Source organism: Etheostoma spectabile, chromosome 14 (assembly GCF_008692095.1).
Source record: "Etheostoma spectabile isolate EspeVRDwgs_2016 chromosome 14, UIUC_Espe_1.0, whole genome shotgun sequence".
Taxonomy (NCBI): domain Eukaryota; kingdom Metazoa; phylum Chordata; class Actinopteri; order Perciformes; family Percidae; genus Etheostoma; species Etheostoma spectabile.
In genome coordinates this window covers 4,086,508-4,097,936 of record NC_045746.1, presented here as the reverse complement: position 1 = coordinate 4,097,936, position 11,429 = coordinate 4,086,508, and the positions used below count along the sequence as shown (strand labels likewise).

Sequence of the window (11,429 nt, the reverse complement as noted above, 5' to 3'; positions counted from 1 at the left end):
AGGATGTTGGAGACCTTCTACCAGTCTGTTGTGGCCAGCGCTCTGTTCTCCTCCGCCATCGGCTGGGGCAGCAGCATCGGAGCCAGCGATAAAAACAGACTGAACAAACTGATCAGGAAGGCTGGCTCCGTGATCGGCTGCAAACAGGACACTTTTGAAGCTGTGGTGGAGAGGAGGTCTCTGAACAAACTGTTATCTATCATGGATAACCCTGACCACCATCTCCACCCCACACTGGTCCAACAGAGGAGCAGCTTCTCTAAGAGGCTCCGACAGCTTCGATGCCGCACGGACCACTACAGGAAATCATTTATTCCACAAGCAATAACACTTTTTAACATGTCATCTCTGGGTGGTAGATGAGACTTTTGGACACCACACTACTGCACTAATGCAACCTGGACATTGGTTTATTTACATTTACATTTTAGCATATTATTAAGCAGTTGCACATTTTTGTTCCCCCATCCTGTACTATTCAATATTTGTTCTTTTTACTTTATTCGTATTATATTTCATGTATATTGTATGTATGTATATTTTTCTAGTATTTCATTTATATTTATATTTTGTGCTTTGTGACTGTTTTGCTGCTGTACACAGGAATTTCCCATTTTTCTTGGGATCAATAAACTCTTCTATCTATCTATCTATCTATCTATCTATCTATCTATCTAACCACAGCCCGTTTACCCCACTGCCCTCCAGGAGGCGTCTCAGGTCTCTCCGCACCCGTACCAGCAGGTTCAGATGAAGCTTCTTTCCTGCGGCTGTCACCCTACTGAATTCTTGCTTTTCATCCCGGTGAAAGTTTAACCAACTAAAATCTAATTTAATCACGAGCAGTTAAAAACAGAGGTCGGTTATATGTTGCAAAATAACATTGCTGAGCCATATGCGTCTAGTTGGTCCTCTCCATATTTGTTTATAAAGAAGCCAGATGGTACGTTTGGAGCATGTAATAATCTATGCAAAGTGACCCAAGCCTGACTCTTTTCCACTTCCACGTATGGACTGTGTGGACCAAGTCAGCTCTGCTAAGTTTGTCATTAAGTTTGACCTACTTCAAAAGGTTTTTGGCAGGTTCCTTTAAGTTCTAGAGCTAAAGAGATTGCATCCTTCATTACACCCAGTGGTTTGTACTCCTACTCAGTAATGCCAGATGGGTTACATAACACCCCAGCCACTTTCCAGCGTCTAACGAATAAGGCTGTGTTAGGACTGGTAGGTTGCGCTGTCTATTTAGATGATGTTGTGATAAACAGTGACTCTTGGGAGGATCATCTTAAGTGCATCCTAGTCCTAATTGACCAGCGGGCCTAGGCTAATTTGACCATCAATTTGGCAAAATGTGAGTTTGCTAAGGTGAAGTGGTTGGCTAAGGACAGCTTTGTCCAGTAAGAGCAAAGGTGCTGTCTATTTACCAGTTTCCTGTTCTGACTACTAAAAAAAGAGCACTCACGTTTCTTGGGTATGGTTACTAGCGCGGGGTTTGTTAACACTTCTCCACAGTAGCTGCTCCACTCATTTCTCTACTAAGCCCAAAGGTTAAGTTTAAATGGGCATTTCCCTGTCAAGATGCCTTTGAGTCTGTCAAGTCTTCATTGTGTTATGCCTGTGTCCTAGCAGCCCCACAGAAGGACCAGCCTTTCTCGCTGTAAGTGAATGCTAGTAAGGTGTGAGCTGGTGCTGTATTCATGCATACTCCCATCTTAAGGGAGGGGTGTGAAGAGCCCTCACAATCTGCCTGCCTGTCATGTTCTGCTACTTTGTCTGCAAGTACTGGAATTGGTAGGTGGAACTGGGAGGGTTGTCTGTTCATGGGTACAGCCAAGGAATGAAGAGGAGACGGGCTAAAGGATGAAAGAGGAGGGAGAGTACAGAAGAGACGAAGACAGATTATGCAATCAATCAATCAATAGATTCCTACCGTGTGAGCTCTGACAAAGACAACTAATTCTAAAATCAATTCCCCCTCTGGGGCTTTCAGCAGCTTGCTCTTTCTCCTTCTTCCTTTTCCTTTCTGTCTTCTGCTTTAAACTATATGTGGCATACCCTGCTCTGCTTTCATCTTCAGGTTCAAAGCTGTAGCCAGCCACTCCCTCTGTTAGCTCTTGACAGGACGGCAAACTTGTAAAGCACACAGTGAGACAGTATTTGTCATGAAAGATCAAAAGGTCACGGGTGGCTCACTTAATTAGGCCTTTTCAGTGAGAAAGGTTAACAAAAAGGATCTTGTTTTTTTGTAAAAAAAAAAAAAAAAAAAAAAAAGGGGGAAGCTGTATGACTAAGTAGCGTTTGTGTGTGACTTTTAGCGAGTGAGTGGAGAAGACAATGGTTACATCCCTCCATCTTTGAATGCAGTGTGATTGAGCTTTTAATCAGCTGTCACATCTGGCAAGAAGCATTGAGCATGCAAGGTGAAAATGTGCATTTCTTCGAACTGCTGGGCACGTTGCTCTGGTCAGTGCTAGGAGACTGTTGGAGGAATGCTCTTGAACTCAGCAAAAAAGCAACACATCACACATGGGCTGGCATCACTCCCAGTCTCACCAAAAAAAAGAAAAGAAAAAAAACTGGAGTCAAAGAAAGAGGAAGAAGAAATCCTCTAATGCCACTATTTTTGTTTTTGACAAAACACAAGAGCTTTTGCTTCTTATTTCCTGTTAGTGACCAAAGCACCGAGAGGGTCATACAGAAGGATAGTGAGGCAAGACCAATCTTCTCATCTCAACCTTCTGTAAAAATCAAATAAGCATAATAACAAAATTATATCAAACTGTTCATCAATTCTCAAACATCCCAAAAAAATATGTGTGGGTCTGTTGGTGTGCGCATTGTCTCAGAGTAATGAAATCTTGGATAATAGCATCTATCCTCCCTGCAGAGACACACTTGGACACACACAGTTGAGCAGCTAAAAATACACGGAAGGTATGGATGTCGTAGCAGAAATCAATGTGTTGCCTTTCATCACTGTATTTCCCAGTTATTAAGGTTGTGAGTCAGAGAGAAAAGGCGCTTGTTAGCAGCAGTCTAATGTGTGTTTAAAAAGTCTATGTTGGTGGCTAATGATGCTGCGGCACTTTGAGGGTATCTGCTGTGATCAATGTTTCAGTACAGACAGTGCGGGGGTTATTGACAAAAAAAAGAAGCGGATAGAGAGAGAAATGATTGTAAAAGATATACCGAAACAAGTATTTTGACAACATACACTTTGAATGCTTCAGAAATTAGTAGAAAGTAGCGTGCCGGCAACTCTGAAATCCGACCAGCTACGACTGTCTGGAAGGGGAACACCACCAACTTCAAAGTCTGTTTACAGGTTTTGGGTACTGTATGTGTTTGAATAAAATACTAAGTCTTTTATGGCTCCAGAGGGATCGGCGCAAAATATGATTAATTGCCTCAAGTGATGCCACTTGAAGACCGCAAGTTTGAAAATAAAAGAAATTAAAGTTTATATTCCTCTTATCTTCTCTGCTTGAGGCGCTATTTGTTGCTACTAGCATAACACTACTGAATCTTAGGCGGTCATGATGCATTGTGGGAAACGGAAGTTGTAGGTTTTGACAAGGTTGTAGGTTTTGAAAAGGAAGCAGAATGTGTGGAATAAAAAAAAAAGACATACTATGTCTGGTTCCGCTGGATTTATTTAGTTCCTTTTTTAAAGTAGTCTCCATAAGTGTGCATTGCTAAATCGGTGGAGTACTCTTATAATAATCATATTAAAGCTATATGATAGCTTAACCCTACAGCTAGGATGTAAGATCATCTACTGTAACAATTACTGTGTGAAACATCCTGATAAATTCATATTACAAGATTCCAAAGTTTACTCATTAATCTAGATAACTTAAAATGAATTTGCTACCACCATGGAAAATGTTTTTGCGAGAAATGTAAACAGCAGGAACATTATTTATTATGTAGAGTTCAGTGTTTCAATCCTAATATCAACAGCAGCAGCTGTAACCTATCAGCTGTTGCTGTTAAAAATTTCTCCCCTGCAGCTGTGTCAGATATGTGCAGTTCAACAAGGACCCAATACAAAACCTCTCACAAAATTAGCACATATACTTACAAAAATATTAGATCAATTATTACTTCTTATAAACATATATTGGTATTGCAGAAAACTAGAGCAATTGTGTGGTCACACAAAAAGAGAACTGTAGAACTGAAAAACACCTGCCTGTCTGTTTCTTTGCATGTCTGTCTGTGTGCTTTTGTTCAGCTTTCTCACTTCCATCCTCTCCCCTGCGCTGGCTCAACTGTAAGCAGGAGATTGTCACCCAATTTTTGAATAACAAAACAGCATGAGTTTGCATGTGTGTGATGAGTAATGGAAATGAAATTCTAAGTCATACAGCTGCAATGGGTAGGAGATCCCTGTGGAAGACATACTGATAAAAAGGTTATTTTCTTTGTGACAACTTTGTGTGTTTGTAGAAAAAATAGACAATCCTGGTAAAAAGCTGTACAGCAAATGTGTTGCTTTCATAGTGGGTTTAACTTAAACTCAAATTATGAGGTTGTGTTGGGAAAGGCCATCTTTCATGCTATTAAAATGTTAACACTGGGGATGGAAACAATCTCTTTAGTCATCTTTCTAACATTTTTCTCCTGCTAGTTTAAAAAACAATAAGTATATTCTCTAAATTGTTCTCAAACACGTATGGTAGACTATGTGTCGACACTGTTAAAATTAAAATTTCCTGGTTTTCGTAAGCTGTATCTCTCAGCATCTGAGCAGCATCTGCTGTGTTGGCAACAGCCTTGCCAAGTAAACCGCGCACATACACACGCGCGCACGCACGCACACACACACACACACACACACACACACACACACGCGGGAAGAGTGTGTGAGAGTCCCAGTGCAGAGTCAGTGGCCTCTTTTTCCTCTAGTAACAGTGAAATTTGATCTCTATCTCTCTCTCCAGAGTATGAGCCGACCTGATTCAGCTCCACTACAGACATCTGAGACCTTGAAAGATGCTCATGTACGATCATGTGAATGGTTACAGAAACCACCTTTTAGCTGATTCTCTACAAGCTACAAAAGTCCAGGGGCCTCATGCATAAACGTTACAAAATGTATATAAACGTACACTGGTTTTAAGTCACACGGTTTGATGTATAAAAATCCACTTGACGTGAGACTGTGCGGGCCGTCACGCAAACTCTTGAGCAGACGTGAGAATGTGCGGCCGTTCGCAAAGTCTTGTCTGGCTCAGTAACGTTGCTGAAAAGTGCCAAAACTCACCAAACATTACAAAATAAAGCTTCCTTTTCAGTTACTGGCATGTGTCTTATAGACGTTGCCTGTGAAAACACAATTACATCCACTGATATTCCAAAAGTGTGATCATTTAGTTGGATGTTTCACATCTTTCACACTATCAACTGTTTAATTTGCAAGCCACTTAACCTCTGTTAAACATGAGGGTGTGAAATGAATGAAAAATACACTTAGGAAATACTTTTAGTCATCCTCTGTATTTCCCATAACAAAAAGATTGGCACAGAAAAATGCAAATTGTGTCTGTGAGTCTGTAGTTGCTGAGGCTCAGTATGGGGCGCCGTTTGTAAAGCGGCTCGTGCTGAAAATAACAGCAACATTTTGTCACATTTAGCTTTAAATAATGTTTAAATAACTGGTATAAATTTTGAGGTCACTTTCTTGCACATTTACAACAATATTTGTCAACTTGGAAATATTTTAATAGTTAATCCAAAATTAATGTTACACCTAAATGTTAAATATTAAATCTATATCTAAATCTAAATCTATGTTAAATCTAAATCTAAATGTTTAAATCTAAATCTAAATCTAATGTTAATCTAAATATTAAATCTAAATCTAATGTTAAATCTAAATCTAAATCTAAATGTTAAATCAATATTAAAACTAAATCTAAATGTTAAATCTAAATCTAATCTAAATGTTAATCTAAATATTAAATCTAAATCTAAATGTTAAATCTAAATCTAATGTTAATCTAATCTAATCTAAATGTTAAATCTAATCTAAATTAAATCTAAATCTAAATGTTAATCTAATCTAATCTAAATGTAAATCTAATGTTTCGGGTGAAAATATTATCTAATATCAAATTAATGTCGGTAACCGAAGTACCAAAATAAAGCTCGAGGAGGCAGTGTATGTATAGTGTCAAAACAATAAAATCCTCTATCGGATATGGACTCTTGAACTTGGATAACCTGTGAAATAACTACCTAAAATAAAACACAGTTGGGGAAACTGTATTGAAGAGTACTTTGAGTTTTTAGTGTCACTTTTAGGAATTGTGGTGGAATTATACCCCTTAACCAGCCACGGGGGGGCTCACTTTGACTGGTCTGTCACGTTCGCTTGCATTACGTCAGCAAGAGCCTATCCCCGCCCGCCCCCGACAAGGCACTGACAGACACTGCGAAATGTCCAACGAATCGCGTTAGCCGAGAACATCGGCAGAGCCGTCCTGGTGGCTGAACAAACTTATTCAACAGCGACAGCAACAGCCTCAGGCCACCGCAGGCCACCTCGGTAAGCATGTTTTCCAAATCACGGAGCTAGCATTGTCTTGTTCAAGGTAGTAGCAAATCTCTACTGGCTACTACCGTTAGCAGTTTTAGTTAAGTTAGCCTTGACAACAGGGTTGCTAGCTCCGTGATTTGGAAAACATGCTTACCGAGGTGGCCTGCGGTGGCCCTGAGGCGTTTGCAGTCGCTGTTGAATAGTTTGTTCAGCCACCAGGACGGCTCTGCCGATTTTCTCGTCAACGCTGATTCGTTACATTACGCAGAGTGACCATGGCAACAGTACCGTGCCTTGTCGGGGGCGGGCGGGATAGGCTCTTGCTGACCTTAATGCAAGCGAACGTGACAGACCAGTCAAAGTGAGCCCCCCCGTGGCTGGCTATAGTGGCTATAATTCCCACACCATTCAAAAAGTGACACTAAAAACTCAAAGTACCTTCAAATACAGTTTTCCCCAACTGTGTTCATATTTTAGGTAGTTATTTTCACGGTTACAGTTCAAGAGTCCATATCTCCCGATGAGAGGATTTTTATTCGTTATTTGACACTATAAACATACACTGACCTCCTCGAGCTTTTATTTTGGTACTTCCGGTTACCGACATTAATTTGCATATTAGCTAAATATTAGTTTCACCCGAACATTTAGATTTAACATTTAGATTTAGATTTAGATTAACATTTAGATTAGATTTACATTTGATTTAGATTAATATTAGATTTACATTTATTAGATTTGATTTACATTTAGATTTAGATTTAACATTTAGATTTAGATTTAATATTTAGATTTAACATTTAGTTTAGATTTAATTTAACATTTAGATTTAGATTTAATATTTAGATTTAACATTTAGATTTAGATTGATTTAACATTTAGATTTAGATTTAATATTTAGATTTAACATTAGATTTGATTTAGATTTACATTTAGATTTAGATTTACATTAGTTTAGATTTACATTTAGATTTAGATTAGCATATAGTTTAACATTTAACATTTAGGTGTAACATTTAATATTTGGATTTAACTATTTAAAATATTTCCAAGTTGACAAATATTGTTGTAAATGTGCAGAAAAGTACCCTCAAATTTCATACCAGTTATTTAAACATTATTTAAAGCTAAATGTGACAAAATGTTGCTGTTATTTTCAGCACGAGCCGCTTTACAAACGGCGCCCCATAGCTCAGACATCCATAGTGTACAAGAGTCGAGACGCACAGCTCTAACTACCCAGGCACAAACGCAGACGCAAATTCATGTGATGCGTCATTTATCCCGTGGATGACGTGTAGGCTAATTAAGTAAACAAGGTCTAAGAAATTACCCTGAACCAGTCCACCAAACTAGGGGCCGAATGCAGCAGCTTCACAGTGTCGCACACAGAATGTGACAAAGTGGCAGGAGACTTGGCATAACGCCTACGTTTTAATCACTTATTACTTTTATGTTAGTAGAACATCTTCTATTTTTCTTAATTCTGCACACATTGCTGTTATTGTATTTACTATTTGATTTGCAGATGGCGCAGCGGATCCTTGCGTAATGGAACCTGCCGTGGAGACGCTGGTCTCTCTTTGCCTCTCCTCCTGCTGAGTCGGGTCTCCCTCGTGCTGGACTCAGTTTCCTTTACGTAGAATATAAATGCCATTACATCAGTGGGTTAACACTGCGTAATTTGGACCGACACAGACATGCGTACTGGTTGGTACCTGGTGTGGCGTCGCCACTCTTCTCTTGATTTCCACTTAGATATTAGACCTGGTTCGGTGCATTCACCACCACCATTTGCCAGTTTTTCCAGGATTTCGCAGCTTTCTTTTTGATTGTTGCCTAATGATTGTTGCCTACCCAAAATGCCTGATTTTGTGGCAGCTTTTGTAAAAAATTGCAATGAAAGTTGTATTTTTGTTGCAATAAAGTTGTGAGAGAAGGTAAAAAAACGCCCCCGAAATTTTATTTTTGGCATACTTCTTTAATAATAAAAGGAAGCTTGTTTCGGGGGAGAATAAAACTTCTCTCAGCTGAGTTTTCCTAGTAACATTACCAAAATGGCTAGTGGATTTAGGACAAAAAAAATGATTATTTATTGAATGAATCAAATTTGAACATGTGTTAGTGTTGATTGAGTGTTGTTGATCTTTAGTTACTTTCCTATGCTGGCCTGGCCACACATCCATTGCACTTAACGAGCAATAACGAGCCTGGCTTTCCTTAATTTAGATCGTGTACATCTCATCTCCCATTTTCTCCTGCATCCACCATGTGATTGTGTGTTTATGCGCGTCAGTCATGGGGGGAACCGAGCAGCAACCCCGCTGCAAATAGCCGACAGGATTGAAACAGTTTTCCGCGACTTTAGAGGGAAAAAAAGTTACAGTGTACATTGATGTTAAAATGTCGTTGTTGTTGGTAAATGTGAGATGTTCGATTCACACACGTCTTGTCTTCATATTAGAAACAAGAAAAGAATTTGGCGACGTCCGTGTGTTACGTTAAGCACGTGGGACTGCTGTGATTGGTTGTAGTCGCGGAAACTCCAGTTATCGTTCAAACTTGCGGAAAAGTTTAGGTGATTGGTCAAAATTGCAAGTGGCACCGAAGTTGGTCGAATTTGCGTGAATTGTTGTGATCGCAACATCCCAAAATCCTGAAAGAGACTGATTTGCCACTCTGGAGGTTTGTCATCTTGGATAAGCAATAAAATCCTCTAACAGAACTTGTTGTTCTTGCCTCCACCTCCACAATCAGCACCTCAATCTCACAGCCGGTGAAGTTTGTTTTAGTCTGCAGCGGGATCACCCATTGTGATCGGATTAAGAATAACGTACCGTAGGGGCAAATTCATAGTCTTTTCCATTTAAATTTATTGGAAGAGGCAACGCGGGGTTGGTGGCTCATTCACTTGCGTTCAATTTCACGTTGACTGTGAAGTATAAAGGAAAGGCGTGCAGGACCTTGCGTAGGCCTACGCCCAATTTTATACATGTGAATATTTCTGTCCGAAGGTACTTTTCAAGTTTTGGGCGTACGCCATCTTCTGGGATGAAAGCGGCACAGTCTTTTCTACAGGAGGCCCCTGAACCATGACCTTTGACCTGCATCTGAAAAGTCACAATAATTGTTTTAAGTAAAGAAAAACATGTATCATCAAAGGCACAAATGGCCCTCCATCTTTTCTTGTTCGTGTTTTCCTCTGAAACCTCATTTTACGTTTCATAATGAAAGTTTAGAGATGTCATGACATCTGTTTGCAAAGTGGCACCACAAGAGGGCCCTGTCACACAGTCAGAGCCTGTCAATGTCCACAATGAGAATATTACTATATTAAACAGCAGCTCCAGAGCAAAAAACTACCATGCAGTGGAACAATGACTTGTCTTAAATCACTAACTGTACCCTTAATTTAAATGAATCATTTTTGTCAATTAATTAGTTGTGTACATCTTTGAAAGTGTTATCAAGCTGAATTGGATGTGACTGGATTTTGCTTTAAGGCTGCAACTAGCAAATATCTCCATTCAGTAATCGGTTTATTATATTGAGTAATCATTTATAAATGTTTAGAAAAGTTCTGTGAGACCAAGATGACTTCTTAAAATGGCTTGTTTTGTCTGTCCACAAGTCTGAAATCCAAAAAAATATTAAATTTACAATTATATAAAACATAGAAAAGCAGCAAATCTTTGAGAAATGGTGGCATTTTTTCTTGATTAATTCACTAATATCATTAATAGGTTGTCAAAATTGCTGATCTACTAAGTGATTGACCAGCTAATTGTTTCAGCTCTATTGGGTTTTGTCAGAGTTTTCTGAAACAAATTTGTCAGCACAATAAAAACTAAAATAGTGCTGTTGTATGATTTCCTTGCTTGCTTTCCCAATAAGTGTCTCATACACTCAGCATACAATGCAGTAAGATTACATAAATAACTGTGTCGGAGGGAAAAGGAACTTTCACTTCACCTACTGTACATGAGTAAAATTTGGAGGTACTTAAATATTTTGACTACTTTATACTTCTACTACACCACGTTTTAAAAGAAAATTTTGCAATTTTGACAGCTGCCGTTCTTAGGGTTAGGGTATTTCCCGCAACATTAATCTCCTAATGACCCATCAGATTCTCCTTGTGACCCTTTAGAGAACTGTAAAGACTAGTTAAAAGTATCCCACCCAGAACAGTAAAATGCTGCTTACACATTGATGCATGTCTTACCAATCTAATAATGTGATATATATTAATATATCAATCACAGGAGTTATGTTTCTGCAGAACAAGTACTTTTACCTTGATACTTAAAGCACATTTTGCTTATAACACTTACTGTACGTTTACTTCTACTTGTTATAGAGTGAGTTTACATGGTTGTATTAGTACTTAAAAGATCTTGGTACTCCTTCCACCAATCTTTAGTGGTTGTTTGATTAATCATGCCGACTGGAGGAACAGTGTCTTAGTTATCTTAAACTGGTGTTTTTCCTTTTCACACTCACTGTGACGTCTTATAGTAGTTTTTATGGGTAGATAAAAAGGTGCAAAATATACATAAGAAAAATGACTAGGATTACATTTGTACAGTATATAGCAGAGGGGAGGCAGATTTGGGGAAAATCATGAGTGTGCGTTCAATCTGGAGGTGAACATTTTGCCTTGATGTTTTCATTCTTCACCTCTCTCCTGACCAGAAGAGAAACCCACTGAACGACACAGAAACTAGTTCACCCAGGAAGGAAACTCCCTACTTTCCCAAAGGACGTCAGTCCAAAGTCCACTACAGCAGCTGTGTGTTTATATGCATGTGTTTCTGAAAGAGTCAAGAGGAAAGTGTGTGTGTGTGTGTGTGTGGGGGGGGGGGGGGGGGGGGGGGGGAGGGCG

General features: G+C 39.1%; 1 long non-coding RNA gene across 1 annotated transcript in view; it reads right to left on the bottom strand.

Moving 5' to 3' along the window:
- LOC116701996 (uncharacterized) overlaps positions 1-8,794 on the bottom strand; it is a 13,411-nt gene extending 4,617 nt beyond the window's left edge. Inside the window, exon 1 of the long non-coding RNA XR_004335043.1 lies at positions 8,783-8,794. This is a non-coding gene — a long non-coding RNA (uncharacterized LOC116701996). The remainder of the gene's footprint in view (positions 1-8,782) is intronic.
- Positions 8,795-11,429: the final 2,635 nt, after the last annotated feature.